The following is a 14,881-nucleotide window of genomic DNA, read 5'->3' as shown; positions in this document are numbered from 1 at the left end:
TTCTACTAAGTCACATAACTGTAGAAAAAGAATACATTTGAAAGGCAGAGTTTCTCAGAAGCAAAGATGGTCAGAGATCACCATTCTGTGAAAAACTGCATGTAAAAACTGTGCAACAATTTCTGGAAAATGTTTGTCAATGTAAAATTGTGAAGACTTTGAATATCCCACCATCTACAGCACAGAATATCAGCAAAAGGTTCAGAGAGTCTGGAGAAATTCATGTGCACAAGGGACCAGGCCTACAGTCAATATTAAATGCTCAAGATCTATGTACCCTCAGGCGTCGCTGCATTAAAAACAGGCATGATTCTGTAATGCAGATCACTGCATGGGCTCAGCAGTACTTCCAGAAATCATTGTCTGTGAACAAAGTTTGCCATGAAATCTATTAATGCAAGATAAAGACGTAGACGAAGCCATATATCAATTCAATCCAGAAACTCCAGCATCTTCTCTTATCCACAGCGCATTTAAAATTGAGACAAAATGGAGAACTGCTCTGTGGTCAGATAAGAATTTAAAAAGTTTTTTTAGAAACCACAGAAGTTGTGCCCTGCCAACCCAAGAGGAGAGGGAGCATCCAGCTTGTTATCAGCACATAGTTCAAAATCCGGCACCTCTGATGGTATGGGGTTGGTATGGGCTTGCATTAGCGCCTATGACAAGGGAAGCTTACACATCTGGAAAGGCACTATCAATGCTGAGTAGTATATAGAGGTTTTAGGAAATCATCTGCTCCCATCCAGACAACGTTTCTTTCAGGGAAGGCCTTGCATATTTCAATAAGACAATGCTAAACCACATATTGCATCCATCACAACAGCATGGCTTCACAGAAAAGGAGTTCGGCTGCTGAGCAGGCTTGCCACAGTTCAGGCCTTTCACCAACAGAAATCATTTGGTGCATTATGAAACGAAAAATCCAGCAGGCAACCCAGGACTGTTGAGCTGCTAGAATCCTACATAAGACACGAATTGGACAACATTCCTCTCCCAAAATTCTAGCAATTGGTCTCCTCACTTCCCAGATGTTTACAGACTGTTGTAAAAAGAAGAAGGGATGCTACACAATGGTAGACAACTTTTTTGAGATGTGTTGCTGCCAACATTTTCTAAATAAGTTAATTTTTTTTTACACGAAAGGGGCTTACTAAAAGACCAGACAGCCTAACTCGGTACTCGGGCAACCCTTCTCCATGACTCGAGGTGGGCTGATTTGCAGATACTGTTAAAGCTATTAATAAAGAGTTTTTACAAACATGCAATACATATTTGCTCATCTAAACATATGTGTAGATTTTGTGTAATATGGCAGGGAGTGCTATGGGGCAAGTATAAAATACTACCATTGTCAGAATCCCTTTAAACCATGGTCAGCATGAACCCAGGAGAGAGAAGCTTGTTGTGCCTTTGGGTATTTTATTCTGAAATGCTACGGTGTTTCAGAATAAATTCTCTTTGAAATTTCAATCTGAGTTAAGCTTGGAATTAATCTCTGAGTCACAGAGGTGGGCCGCGTCTGTCTCTCCTTGCCTATTGAATAAAGGCTAACAGCTCCTCTCCCACGTAGGCCCACCTCCATGACTTGGAGCTCAGCTCTGAGTCAAACTTCAAAGTGTATTTATTATGAAACGCTACAGTGTTTCAGAAGAACACATATACGAGGGCAACAGGTTTCCCTATTCCAGGTTCATGCTGCCGGTCGTTCGGGCAATATGAACCTGATGACAGAATCCCTTTAACATAGTTACACTTTTTTGGATTTAATCCAAGGTTTTGTCTACTAAGACTGGAGCAAAGCTGTGCTGTATGTCTTCCTGTAGGAATGTTTGCCTTATTTGTTTGTGGTTATTGCTGATATATATGTTGCTCATATATCATTTTGGCTAATTAATCCAATCTCACAATGAGGACACATGACCTACCTGAGAAGAAGGACTCCAGGAATAACTAAGCAAGGTAATGCTAGCTGATTTATATATACTGGGTGACTAACTACATAATGAATGCAAAAATAAATTTGGTGGAGTGTCACTTTAAAGTGGAAAAGGGATTGAAAATGCCTATAGGGAAAATGTAGGTACACATCTTTTAACTGGCTCAGTTGAGCTATATTCATTATAGCTTTTTATGCAAAGTAAAGGTACCATTCTATACAAACCACAGAAAGTAACCTATTAAATTCCATCAGTTCTAATCTCAGCTCACTTCAATTTCAGTTTGACATTTTCGGCCTATCAGCCATTCATGACCCCCTTACCTATGACTCTCAAGGGATTCTAGCGCTTTGCTCACGGAGAGGAGAATTCTCCAAGCATTTGGCCACATGCTCAAAAATCTGTGCCAACTCAGCTGGTAACACATGTAACAACACATGCTGAGCGCACTGAATAATTGTAATTCTGGAAAAATGTAAAGATACACTCTGCAGCTTGAATTCCATTGCTGGCACTCACAATCATAATTTGCTTGATTATCTGAATAGTAGGCATAACATATTTGGTCTAAGTATATAGAATTAAAAGTGGGTACCATTAATTAACTAATAAGCACATTATTGATATACAGAAGGAACACCCTTTTTCAGTATTAAAGGGGTTTCCAAAGTGCGATTGTTCTCAGTAAGAGAAACCAAGTAATCTTGTAGATATGATACCTTTTAATGGCTAACAAAAAGCTTTTGAACCTACTTGGGGTTCTTCCTTAGTTTTGAAAGTTCACTATACCATCTTGTATTTTTGTTAGCCATTAAAAGGTATTATATCTACAAGATTACTTGGTTTCTCTTACTGAGAACAATCACACTTTACTCTACTGGTTAACATGGTACTAAACTTTTTTTGTTTTACCTAATAGGGGTTTCTAAGTAATATGCAAATAAAGCTCAATCATTGTATAGTGAAAAGTTCTGCAACTTTCTAATATACTTAGGGGTGAATCTATCAAGGCACTGTCACTGGCAAAAATTTGCAAGTTCTGTTTTATCTTGGTACCAAGCTTGTCGCTTAAAAACAAATGGGTGGAGATTAGTGAGAGGGGGTATGGATTCCTGCAGCCTAACAGATTTGCTATCATTATGTCACAAACTGGCAAAAATTATGGTGTGAATCTGCATCAGCTCATAGCTGGTATAGGTTTGATTTTCTTTTGCGAAAACTGCCAAGAGAGGTGCAAAAATTTTCTCAAAAGGTGTGTGCACTTTATATTTGTATTATTTGTAATACCTGAATGTTTGCTACAATTACATTTAGTCTAATTAACCTTTTACTAGCTGTTGTACTTTGGCCACACAAATGTTCTGTCCCTTTGTTACAATGTATTAGTATATCAATTCAGTATATTACCTTACAGGCTCTGATGGATTCTGTGTATATTCAGGTACTCTCTCTCAGAAGTAATGCATCTAGAGAACACTTCTGCACACATGAAGGCTGATGGAAAATGCCATGAGGGTTATTTTGGTAGAATCATATGGAATGTTTCCATATGGAATTGGAGGCAGTGCATGAACCTAAGTTTAAAAAAAATATACAACGTAAGTGGCCCGGAGGGTCCTCCAGAATAGTCACATCAACTTTGTCCTGTCACACCTGTCCATGTGCTTCTCTTAGGCAAAGAAGGTGCCGAGCATCAGAGAAACTCTGTTTCTACCCTTCCTAAATTCAGAGCTTAGCGTTAGCAAATAGCTGGTTACCTATTGGCTGGCTGTCATGCCTCCACTGATTGGTAAGTAAGTCCAGGGCGGGAAACCATAACATAAGTCCCTATGCAGCGTAGGGGGAGAGAGGAAAAAGTGCATGAAGTAGGAGTCAGTGGGTAGAGCGGGAGGAAGGAGAGAGGAGTCAGAGGCGAAAGCTGTGTGCAGAAAGTCGTGGTCGGAGAGGAGGAGTGCTAGCAAGCCAGCCATTTGTGCAGTGTTTTACAAGACCAGCAAGGATAGCGGGTCCCTTTCGGCTCCCTTGTCTTCCCTGCAGTGAGGAGATCTGAGTTGGAGGCCAACGTCCCACCTACAGTGAGTTTAACCACCCAGTGAATTAAAAGCCAGTATTAGTTCAGCGGCCATCTTTAACTATCATCCAACACCTGCATCCTATACTTCCAGTAAACCCACCAGCTAACTAGTACTGAGGAAAAATCTTTACTGAGTTACTTCTAGGAGTATAGAGAGCAAGCGTTGCTGAAATTGTTGTTTTAAAGTACAAATCTCCTGCATTCAGCTTGTTCAATTACTACACATTGTTGGCTCTGCTACATCCTTACTGCTTCAAAGTTCTGCTGTATTGTATTTTGTTATCACCAAAAGCTTCAGTAAATCTGCGTGCTCCCAGTTTACTAATTCAAGCTACCAGACTCGTCTCAAGTTATTCCACCATCATTAGACTTGCGAGTTCAGGTTGGAGTATTGGCGTCACCTGTAACAAAACAACTGTTTATTTCAGACATATCCATATACATTAATCTTACCACTGTACGACAGCTGAGTAGAGCACCATTACCACCACTGTCAGGAGGGATTACAGAGCCACCCGTGACAACCATCTTGCAATACTCATGGTCTCACCCACTTTGGCGTGCTCAGCTCAGCCGTTGCACTACAGCTCTTTGAAAAACTCATTTCTCCATCCCCATGTCCCTCACCTGATTGCCTGTCACACTCTGGACGTCTCCTCTGTGTTTTGCAGTCACTTCCATGTAATGCAGCCCCCTGACTGATGCTAATCAGGCACCATCCTCATGATGCTTTCACTTTCAGATCAATCGCATGATGCATCAGCACATTAGCTACAGATTGTACCATCTCTGCCTGCTGAGTGTACTGTTTAATATCATTACCTTCTATATTCACCTAAATAAGCTACAGATCATAAGTATACCGACAAGAGGATGTGCTGCGATCTCCTGTACAGAGTTATTACAAATGATTTTCCCAATTTGAAACACTATTTCCCATTTGATGACACTCAGATATATATGTTTAATATCAATGGAATCAGAAACTCAAAGATGTAGACTCTATCTTTAACATTTCCCCAGAGGAAATAAAAATCACAAGGTGTAAGGTCCAGGGAACATGGAAGCCAAGGAAGAAAGCAGCTATCATCACAACCTTCATGGCCAATCTAAATTGGTATTCACCTATTGAGCACACTTCTGACTTCATTGTGAAAATGAAGGGCTCTTGGAAGATGAAACCTGGGATTTCCTGTTCCAGCCATATCTGTAACATGTCTAAATACAAAATCTCCATGATTTTTTCCTCGTGGGAAAAAAAAAGTGGCCATACACTTTCCTTGGGGGAGTTGCCCATATGTTGCACATAGACCTTTGGGTTTTCCCTTCCCCAGATTCTGACATTGCGTTTGGTAATTGTGCTCGAAAGGTAGCAGGCGGCTTCATCACTAAACACTAAAGATTCCATAAAACATCACAAATGTTTGTGCGGAATCTTTCACACAGTCGGCCGCGGGATGTACAATTCTCTGCTTGCTTTGACCGTGGATTTCCAAGGACTTTGTGTGAGACTTGCACAGACACGCTCTACCTGTTTCCACAATTACCGACTGCCACTTACGAATTATGTGCCCACTAGGTGGATCTTTGCCAAACATTGTTCAAAAATGATTGTGAAAACTATTAACCGACTGGTAGATGTGAAAAGGACACAACCTAGTTTACTGTCTTTGTTGGTAGGCATTTTGGGATGATTATGGCAGAATAAAACTTTTGGGCCTCATTTTACAAAACTCTTTAACAGTTAGACTGTCCTTGTTGCCCACAGCAACCAATCACAGCACAACTTTCAATTTACCTCAATAGCTTGAGAAATGAAAGCTGCACTGTGTTTGATTGCTATGGGAAACAAGGACAGTCTAACTTGGACAGTTTTGCTAAATGAAAATCTTTGAGTTTCTGTTGGCATTGATATCAAATTTACATTTTTTGTCATAAAAAAATCAAGCTCCCAGGAGAAGTTGTCATTTTGCTGCAAAACTCAGCATGCAGTTACATCTCAGGTAGATATACAAATGATTACAGTTGTGGTGTGATTAGATGAACGGTCTTGTCAGTTGAGACCCTAAAACTGGTTCCATCCTTGGCCTGGATGGTCCTTATTAACGAATTGCCTGTCACCTGGGCTGTTCTGACCAGACTGTTAGTAGGTGTTGGGATCATTGGATGCGCGAGGGCACCCAAGGTGACCTGCCTCAGGACACCCTCAACAGACCACCAGTAGAGAGGATCCTCTGATCGTCCGAGAACCACAAGCAGCTCCAACTGTTTTTGTTATCCGCCAGCCATAGACAGGTGGCACCACAGTTACAGGCCCCTGTGTCTGTCGAACTGATATACGACATTTGACAGGACACCCAGGACCTCCTCAGGAAATGGTGTTTATTTTATGTGTGCACAGACACTGATGGATTAACATCCCAAACCCAGTGTGTGTATACAAAGAAATTACAACAACTTTATACAGTGTGGGCCGGCTTATTCACAGTTTCATAACTATTTGTTAACACTTGAAGAAGAACTCATACAGGAAGAATTTATCTACAAAGAGCAGGAGGGAGGTTGGAATGTAAGTTGGGATATCTTGGTATCCAATTACAACAGTGTGAGTAGAGAAAAAAACAATATACTTCAGCTTTCTGGCTGATACCAGAGAAGCAATAGCAGTTAAATTATATCAACCTTTCTATGTCCTCGTACTACAAAAAGTGATAGAACTGTTGTCGGACCCCCAAACTGTAGAGTGGACACTGGACAGGCCTTCTGGATGAAAGAAGTGGTGGAAAACACTCCTGCCTTCTCTGACAAGATTGGAAGTCACTGACAGCCATACTCCCTTCGTGACATACGTGGGGAGCTGGGAGGGTACTTGTCACGGTGGCACTTACCAGGCTCCTTCCCAGAGGGGGACACACAGCCAAGGCCAGAGTAGTACTGCAGTCCACCTGGGACACCCCTTAGACGGCCGCGTAGAAAAATTTGAAGATTAGATAGTACCTCTGCACTGGCCTAGAAAGAAAGTTGTTATAACAGATGCTCTCTCATTCTTGGGGCTCACTCCATCAACATCCAATCACATTTGGTACGGTAAATCTCTCCTTCTCCTCCATGCTTCAGCACACGAGGGCCGAAGGTGCCCCAAACTCGAGTTATCACCAAACTCGTATGGACCAACACCAACCAACCACAACAATCACAACAACCACCCTTTCCCACTCTCAAAACCTCACATTTACACCTTCTCTCATACCACATGACATGACAGACTTGATACATTTACATGCAGGCTTTGGATTTTATTAAAGGTTAACCTCTCAAGCGCTGCAGCTGTGCAACACACATACTGGAAATGACAAGACTGTTTTGCACAGTGCATCAACATAAGACATACATGTATGACATTTATAGAGGGGACCAGGATGATGTACTGGGTCACAACAGCAAGATATTAGGTAAGAATTATTAAACTGTTTAAAATCAAAAACTGATCTTGTTGCCCATACCAACCAATCACAGAGCCGCTTTCATTTCCCATTCTACTCTTTAAAAATGAAAGTTACACTGTGATAGGTTGCTATGGGCGTCAAGGCAAGTTAATTTCATCAGTGTACCCAATGTACTAAAAATATGGAAAAATGTAAAAAAACCATTATTGATATACATTAAAGAATAGTATATACTAGTAATATAAGGGCTCATGCCCATGGCCGGGTCTGATTCTGACTGCAAAATATCACAGCGGATTCAGACTCAGCGCCCCCCAGAGACCCTATACTCACCTGTCCGGATCCGCCACGAGCGTCTCGGCCGGCGAGGCGGTGGGGATGTGCAGTGCAGCGCATTACACACCGGCACTGGGTGGTGACGCGGATTCCAGAGATACTTCTGCAGTGCTCACTACGGAAGTATCTCGGGACGGACGCCTTCCATTGATTGCAATGGAAGCCGTCCGTGCGATTTACGGCACAAAATAGAAGATGCTACTATTCTCCCCCGTGAGCGGAAAATCACTGTTGATTTCTGCTCGTGGGCAGGAGAGATTCGTTTACCATTGCATGTCTATGGACGAACATTGCTGCGGAATTTACAGCGGGTGTCTGAGTTCCGGAGTGATAATCTATCCGTGGGCATTCGGCCTTAGTAAGAGACGAAATGCAGTAAGCAGAAACATGGCACAAACAGAAACAGAAACATGCAAAAAAAAACCCTTTATTGATATATATTAAAGTATAGTATATACTAGTAGTATAAATAAGAGATGAAATGCAGCAAGCAGAAACACGGCATCACAGCCACAATATATATGGTCTGTTAACTATGCAAAGTTAATCTGACAAAACCCCCTCGTAGTATAACTATGTATTTGATCAAGTAATAATAAAGTGCATAATAGCTGAATAATAGGAACGTGCAGCATGTCAAAACAGGCAGAAACATTACAACCCAGCAGGTGTCCTTGGATGGCGTACACCCCAATGCATGTTTCTGCTAGATAATGATCGCCTGGGGGGAGATAGGGGTGCAGCAGCAGCAGCAGCGACGGGTAACTCCAAAGGCTCCTTCACACGGTCGATTTTGTGCGCATTTTCATTTGCGCAAACCGCTGACAATAGAACCCATTTTTTCAATGGGTTTTCTCACATTCCACATTTTTTACGCGCGCCTTTCCGTCGGGAGAACAAATACATGACATGCTGTATTTTGTGCGCATTTGTGCACCCAAGACACCGTAGGAGTCTATTTGGGTGCACGATTTCACGTTGTTAGCTCAACACAGCTAATTAGGCTGCTCAGCAAGTTCAAAAATGGGCCCGACGCCGTAAAAGAAAACAGTAACGCAGAGTGACAGCGCTCCATTCACAGCGCAATCACACATCACGCTTTCGCGAGCGTATATACGAATACACTCGTGTGCAGCAGCCATAAGGCCTCATGTCCACAGGGAAAATCAGATCCGCTGCGGATATTTAACGCGGATTTCTGCTGCAGTGCAGATGAGCTTAAAGGGGTTCTGACACAAATAATTTTTTTATGCTTTAGCAGCCATTGTTCCCTGGTCTGCCTAATGGACACAGGGAACCCATGGTTTAATGGCTGCTAAAGCATAAAAATCTTATACTTACCTTTTCTTCTGTTGTTGTTGTCAGCAGCGGGGTCATCCTCTTCTTCCTGCACGAGCTGCGCCGCTCCGAGATCGCGCGCATGCGCAGTGGAGAGGTGCCCTCTGACAGGAGTCAGGACGGGCCGCGTCTCCACTGCGCATGCGCAGAATCTCGGAGTTCAGCAGGACGGACAGGCCGCCCACAGCAAGCACTGCTTGTGACGTGCTTGCTGTGGGCGGCCCATCCGTTCACCTCGGAAGTGCCTGACGGATGGAGCAGAGCAGGAAGCGGTCTTTTTGACTGCTCCTGCTCTGCTTTTACAAGGCACAGAAGAAGATGCCGGCCGGAGGGGACATTTTTTTTTTTTGATGTCAGAACCCCTTTAAATTCCTTTTTTTTTCATGCAAGAGATCAATTGAGCTATGAGCTCTATGTGCTCCCGCACGCGTGATCCGCACTTGAATGGAGCATGTCGCGTTTTTTTTCACGTGCATGAAATTTTAAAATCAGTTTAAAATACCATCTGCGGCTATTTATCTACCCACGGCTAGTCAATGCATTCCAATGGGAAATTTTAGGTGCGTATCACGCACGCAGGTGATCCACTGCGGATTTTACAAATTCTGATTTAAAATCCGCAGCGTTTTTCCTGCACGCAGATCCGCGCCCCATAGGGATGCATTAGACACCCGCAGGTAGTTAAATACCTGCGGATGTCATTTTTCCCTGCAGATGCGGATCCGCGTGCAGGAAAAAATCCGGACATGCTCCATTTGGTGCGTGTCTCCCGCGCGGACGGCTCCCGCAGGCTTCTATTGAAGCCTATGGAAGCCGTCCGGATTCGCGGGAGACCTAAAATCAGAATATACTCACCTGCTGCGGGGCGTTTGTGTCTGCCCTTCTTCCCGGCTGGATCTTCTTGCTTCGGCCGGCGGATGTGCCCGGCGCATGCGCGCGGCACGCAGCCGGCGTGTCGAGCACATCCGCCGGGCCGAAGAAAGACGATCCGGCCGGGAAGAAGGGAAGACACGTACGGCCAGCAGCAGGTGAGTATATTCTATTTTCAGCGCTTATGTCCGCGGGGCAGGAGGGACCTGCTGCGGACTTTCCATGGAGAATCCGTAGCGGACCTGATTTTCCCCGTGGACATGAGGCCTTAATGCAGCACTCTGGGGTACATATAATGTGTTGTAGAACTTTTATTACATTTTTTGGGGAAGAGCTGGAAAAACATCCAGAAATTCTACCACTGTTTATGGGTTTTGTTTTTACAACATTCACCATTTTTCTGTCAGCGGAGCTCTGTGAGTTCTTGCTTTTTGTGGGAAGAGTTGTAGCTTTTATTGGTACCATTTTGAGCTACATGTGATTTTTGGATTGGTTCTTATTACATTTTTTTGAGGCTGACAAAAGAAAAATTCTGGCATTAAAATCATTTTTACAGCGTTCACAATACATAACAAAATATCTTAATGTCTGGGTTGCTATAAACTCGGTAATACGTATTATGTTTTGCTTTTTAACATTTATTTTGGTATTTTATTCATGTAAGGGCTTATTCCGATGGGGGAGGGGATGGGCCAGGCCGGGAACAGTGCACTGAGCTCCCGCTCTCTCTCCGCCCCTCGCCACTATTTGCAATGGGAGAGGGTGGGATTGGAGCGGAACTTAGCGCCATTGTGATGTGAGAGCATATACTTAGCCTCTATCAGCTCATTGAAGAGTAATGCCCAAGCTGAGCCTCCTTTGGTGCTGCTCAGGACACCTCTCAGAGCTGTCCAGATTCCACCTATCTCTTAAATCTCTCCGAAGACTGGAAGGAGATCCGGACCTGCCAAGTATTATAAAACTCCTCAGGGGCATCACATAGGGCCACCACTGCAGGACAATTCCACCAGATGTTGGACATATTCCCCCTGTCTTTATTACAACGCCAACAGGTTGGATAGGTCTGGAGAAAGATTTTGTGTAATTGGTGCGGTTTCCTATACCACCGGGATGGGATTTTAAAATTTAGGTCCTGAACTTTACAGGCAGGTAATATTTTGTGACAGAGGAGCCAGGCTCTCTCCCCCAATCCCCCTGTGGAAAGTTCTACTTGAGTTCCCATTCCCAAGCCACCACACATGGCGGCATCTGGACCTCTGACTCAGCATCATCTTGTACAAAATGGAAATCATATGCCTCTGTGAGGTCATAGACATACAAATTTGCTCGAATGGTGTGAGGAGAGAGGGAGATCTAGTATAGGGAGCTCCCCTCAAAGAGGCCTCAAACTGCAGGTTGGAGACCAGCGGAGTAAGGGGTTCCAACACCTGGCCACTGGCCTGTGCAAATTCCGACCAAGTCTGAAGTAATTGACCCATGAATGGCGAGATGTTGGGGATTAAACTTATGTACCTAGGGGGGGACCCAGGCCGTGCCTCGTAGAGTTCCTGGGACTAGAGTGTGTTTTGCCTCCACCCACAACTTGGAACTCTATCTTTTGAGTAGGTCCAAAATGCAGTTGGCGAAGTTTTGCAAATAGTTTTATATCTATATTAACCCTTTCCAATCCAATGTTGGGCCTGCCCCGACATCATTATTTCCCTCCACAGCTCCAATGTCGGGGCAGGCCCGACACTGCAGTGCAGGAGTGTATCTGCACCCGATCATCAGACACATCGGGTGCAGATACACTTCTCCTTTACACATTACATAGCGCTCAATTAGCGCTATGTAATGCATGGAGATTCCGGCTGGTGATCATGTGACCGCCGGTGTCACCTGACCCCCAGCGGTCACATGAACGCTGAGTCGGGAGCCTGCACCGTGGGGGGGCCTGCTTACCTGTCTGGTGTCTTCCGCATTCTCCCTTCTGTCTCCCCGCTCGGCGATCATGTGACCGCTGGGTGCCACCTGACCCCAGCGGTCACATGATCGCCAAGCCGGGAGGCAGAGGGAGGATGCGGAAGACTCCAGACAGGTAAGCAGCCCCCCCCCCCCCCCACAGTGCAGTGAGCATCTGCACCCTCCTGAACTCTGTCAGTTCAGAAGGGTGCAGGGAAAATGTATTTTTTCTCATTTATTCTCACCAGATCCAATTTATTTGGAGCTGGGGAGAATGAATGAGAAAAAAATAATTGGATTGGAAAGGGTTAAGGGAGATTGGTCTGTAGTTGCCACAAACCGAGGTGTCCTTACCAGGTTTGGGGATCACTGTGAGCCATCAAGGCCTGGGACGGGAAGGGGCACCCCCACCGCATTAAAGGCTCCGAGGAACAGAGGCGAAATCTCCTCTTGGAACACTTTGTAGAACCTAGCTGTACAGTTGTCCGGCCCTGGGCTTTTGCCCACTCTTAAAGTTTTAATTACCTCTGCGAGCTCTAGGGAGGAGAAGTCCATCTCCAGGCTCTCCGATTCCTCACCCGACATCCTTTTGGGAGCATTGAGGGCTAGGTAAGCCTCGGTCTTCTCCACCACCTGTTGAGAGCCCGGCTGAGCTGACTCTTCGATATTGTAAAGTTTTGAGTAGTATCTCCTGAATTTTTCCAGTAGGTCTGAGGTGGAGTTGACTGGACCCCTTTCGCCCGCCTGAATTTTAGATTATGAAAGAGGGTGGTTCTGGGGCCCTCGCTAGCCAGCTATTGAGCTTTTTTTGACACTATTTTTTAGTCCCAGAAGGAGACTTGAAGATGCGATTGTTTGTTTGCTAGGAGAGAACACTACATTCAAACCAGCGATATTCTCATGCGACTTTTGTGCAATGCGCACAAAACTCACACAAACATGAAATCCATTCTTTTGAATGAATTCATTCACATGAGTGATTTTTGTCTTTGGGTGTTCCCTCGCAGCGCCTCGCCCATTGTTATCAATGGGACCTTATAAGCCATTGTGTGACACTCACATGCTATGTGATGTGCATGTGAGTGTAATGTGATGTTTCCCATGAAGTGATCCTTTCATGTGCGTGAAATACTTTTTTGTATTCAAAAACGCTGTGCATCACTGTGAAAAACGCACATTGGCAGGCACGATAACGGGTCAAGTTTCTCAGCCCAATATCAAGCTCGCTTGTGTGAATCTGGCCTTATATAGTGCATACTAGTAAGCCTGTGACAACACCTTATTAGACTCTGTGGGAGATGGGACCTAAAAGCTGAATTACATAGCAAACATGGATGTCTTTGTCAGGCTTTTGGCTGCCATGGGAACCCATTGGTACCATTTAGGCTGCCAATGGGTGACAGAAAGAACTCTTTCCACTGTCATCTACTTACATAATGGAGTTGCTATTGATTATAGTATGTAAAGGGTTAAAATGCCAGGATCTGAGGTTTCTCTATTCCTGACTGTTAGAGCAGGAGCCTGTCTGTTAGTTAATCACATGCTGCAGAAGTTTTGCACATTAACTTGCAGTGCGTATTTTTGATATTACCTATCAATTTCTGTCGTGGCTTGCAAATGTGAGCTAAATTTACAAGAAGATTTGCAATGGATGTTTTTGCTGCGTGTGACCTGCCGTAAGCATTCAAAAAATTTCTTATGTGTAAATTGGGCTTTAGACATCTTCTATGGATGAGTGATGAAGCCTGATAATCCCAGCACACTCCAGCTCCTGCTGCTATGACTTTGGCTGCAAACTACCGTGGGAACTTGCCCTCAAAGCAGATTCTCAACATGGCATTTGTTACAAATATTTCTTATCCAATATAAATATACTTCATTCTATAATGTCCAACTAGATGATGCCAAAAAGAATATCTTCTTATTGTCACATTTTTGGCAGCAAAACTCAGCATTTCTGGCCTGAGTAGGCATGAATGATCAGGGTGGGACACGTAGGAGTGGTTAGGCTAAACCAGTAAGGTTTGGTCACATTACAATCTCTGTTCCTTAGAATTAATGTTACCAAGCTTTTATTTTACAAATTGTGCCAGCAGTAGATTGTTATATAAGGCACATCCAATATATTATATGCCAGAATTATCCACTAAACTGTACCAAGTTTGCAGCCTATAAGATATTGATTTACAATATATAATATTCCAGTAGTGCTTATTCCACACTTTTACAGACAACATATGCCAGTGCCATGAAGTGGCATGATGCTATACATGCCACATGGTATGTGGGTGGCATATTACACGTGTTATATTTTGGCTCAGCATTTTTATGTTACATACCTTAATACCAGTCTAGACAGTTCTATCTCATGTTGTGTCTTATGTTTAGAGTTAACGATTTATCATTTAAAAAAATTGTTGAAATTAGCAAAAGTAAACAATAATCGTTCAGTTTAAATGCGAGCCAACCACCGAATGGCAAACAAGAATTTTGCCCTTTTTGTTCGTCGTTCAGTTTCAGTAGAACCAAAAATCATCGTTGGCTTGTTCACTTCTCGCTTTGTTTAAACACTAAGTGTTTCACATAGGAATGTGGAACATTGACTAATAAGTGAATAATTCTCAATGATGATCTGCCTGTCTAAGCAGTTCGGACGAATGTGAACGAGTTAGTGGAGACGTCACTTGCTTGTTCGCTCACTCCAATGAGAATCGCTTCGTCTAAAAGCAGCATTAGTGTATTCTATGCTCTACACAGCAATACTGTATAGATTGGCCCTGCCATGTTTTCTAATAAATACCTATAAGGTGTGAATTTGCAGGACGGAATCCAGAAAAATGTAACTTGTGTGAAACAGCCCTAAGGGTATGTTCCCACGCCACTGATTTGCTGTTAATTTTGTTGCAGATCTTCAGTAGATTTCATCCTATCAACTG

Source organism: Eleutherodactylus coqui, chromosome 1 (genome assembly GCF_035609145.1).
Source record: "Eleutherodactylus coqui strain aEleCoq1 chromosome 1, aEleCoq1.hap1, whole genome shotgun sequence".
Taxonomy (NCBI): Eukaryota; Metazoa; Chordata; class Amphibia; order Anura; family Eleutherodactylidae; genus Eleutherodactylus; species Eleutherodactylus coqui.
The sequence above is the reverse complement of the archived record's forward strand: the minus strand, read 5'-3'. Positions refer to the sequence as shown.